Here is a 2,500-nt window from a genome sequence, read left to right as displayed (position 1 = left end):
CAGTGTAGTGAAAGTACACTGTGTAAGAAAGTGGTGCATAGTGGGTATATACTTTAAAAATATTCTGCATTGTTTATCAAAAAGCAACATTTCAAAAATGACAGAAGTACAGTATATTTTTGGCGCATATATCAACTGTGTAGACCACTCTCTCACGCTATATCAACGACCAACATCTGGCACCTGGAATATTGCTATTGTGGATGTGCACACCCCCGAACACTCAAACGCCTGTTCGTTTACGTGACATGGGCCCATGGCGTGTACAGTGTGTTTACATGACATCATGTGCGTGTCATCCTGGTGTTTATAGGTTTGTATTTACATTGTGTATGGCTCTGATGGAGAGGAGGGGCTCTTCATTTGCTTCATTCAGAGGCGGATGGGGCTGTGTGAAACACTATCCTAGCATTTACCAGGATGGCTCTAAATACACACGCGCGCGAGCGCACGCACGCACGCACGCACACACACACACACACACACACACACACACATATATATATAAACACATGCATGTACACAAGCACACACTCTCTGTCTGTGTGTCTGTGTGTCTGTGTCTCTCTCTCTCTCTCTCTCTCCTTCTCTCTCTCTACCTCTCTCTCTCTCTCTCTCTCTCTCTCTCTCTCTAAAGATTTGAATTGCTTGGCTGTCCACCACGCGTAACTGTTAGGGTGATGCATTAGTCACATGTGCCAAGTGAAATCAAGAATTGTCAAGTACTGTAGATCTACTATTCTATTGATGTTTTCATTTGAAACATTTGAACATTTCAAGGCTTTCATTTTCATGAGACAGCTCTCTGTACAACAAAACCGAACGGGCTACGTAAAGGCAAATAGTTTTAAGTAAAATACCTTTTATCTGGATTTACTGTCATTTCACCATATGCCATATTGAGACAACCAGACAAAACATTTCACTACGAACAGTTGGTCACACTGTAAAGGAAATGTGCACACATATTGTGTTCCCATGATCTACATTACACACAGTCATTGCAGTGACAGAATATGCACACATGCACGCACACATGCACGCATGTACGCATGTAAGCATGTACGCACGCCTGTATGCACGCACGCACGCATGCACAGACTCTCTCTGTCTCTCTCTCTCTCTCTCTCTCTCTCTCTCTCTCTCTCTCTCTCTCTCTCTCTCTCTCTCACACACAGACACACACAGACACACAGACACACACACACACACACACACACACACACACACACACACACACACACACACACACACACACACACACACACACATACACACACACACACACGCGCTCAAACACACGCTCAAACACACAAACAGACATACACACAGACACATCTTGTATGAATGCTACTATAAAATGAGCATTGGGATGTTTTCCACTGTTGCCATGTTTCGTGACTTCCACAAAAGGGCAAGAAGAAGCCAAATTCGGCCATGAGGCCCATGCTGACATGTCGGCTCTGTTTTGATGCATACTCTATACATTAACTCCGTAACCATGACTTAAAGCCAGTCTTGGCAAGCAGTAGCTTTATTGTTGCCTGAACGAGGGGCCACATGGCGATAACTGTCATCAGCAGGCTCACAGATTTGGACATTAAGGACACAGAACGACCAAAAGCCACCGAGGTTCCTTTCTTATGCCTTAACATGCATGTCCCCCTCAACACACACATGCACGCACGCACACGCACGCACGCACACAGACACACACACACGCACACGCGCACACGCACACACGCGCACACACACGCACAAACACACACACGGTCCGTACAGCCAGAACTGCATGAGCAACATGCCTGGTAATTACTTCCATTTGATGCAATCTCTGCGCTTGTCATCCCTCCCTCTCCTCCCCCCATCCCCCTTGTCTTGCGGCCACCAAATTCCTCTGGTGCCTTGAACGAACTTGCGTAACCATCACCCTCGTTAAGCCTCCACTACTTTCCGCTTCATCCTCATTACCGTCTTAAGACCGGCCATATTTCTTTGATTTCTTTGATTACGCTAGGGGCCCCGGTGGCTGTGGGTGGATGTAATATAGTAGCAACTAGCTTCTGAGTAATCGTCTCCGTTATTGGAAGGTATTTTGTTTGTCTAAGATCGTGTAGAGTATCTCATATCGGAGCGCCCGGGGCACGGGGGCCAAAGAAAATGCTGCACTTTTGCATTGAATTGCATTGCACCTTGTTCCTGCTTGAGGCTATTGCAATAAAAAACAAACCCCAGACCTGTACTCTATCAGCAGTCAGAAATGGAAAACGCATTGAAAAGGGCATCCAATTCCATTAGCTTCCTGCCGTTTTCAAAGGAGACACGAAAGCGATGGAGCCACAGATTATTGCGCCACACCCCCCTCCCCGACAGCATCAGATAGCAGCCAGGAGAGAGATCCGATCCGATGGAAATCAAATCCCTTCTTGGCACACCACGAAAGGGCAACGGCAGCGGCGGTATTGCATTAACCTGCACGGGGTGCACTGCAGGAGGAAGG

General features: G+C 46.8%; 1 protein-coding gene across 3 annotated transcripts in view; it reads left to right on the top strand.

Annotated features, from left to right (window-relative positions):
- The window catches only part of prdm5 (PR domain containing 5), a 120,020-nt gene that overhangs the window by 39,377 nt on the left and 78,143 nt on the right, over positions 1-2,500 (top strand). The gene's annotated exons all lie outside the window — the stretch shown is intronic.

This window comes from Engraulis encrasicolus, chromosome 6, assembly GCF_034702125.1.
Source record: "Engraulis encrasicolus isolate BLACKSEA-1 chromosome 6, IST_EnEncr_1.0, whole genome shotgun sequence".
NCBI lineage: Eukaryota > Metazoa > Chordata > Actinopteri > Clupeiformes > Engraulidae > Engraulis > Engraulis encrasicolus.
The sequence above is the reverse complement of the archived record's forward strand: the minus strand, read 5'-3'. Positions and strand labels throughout refer to the sequence as shown.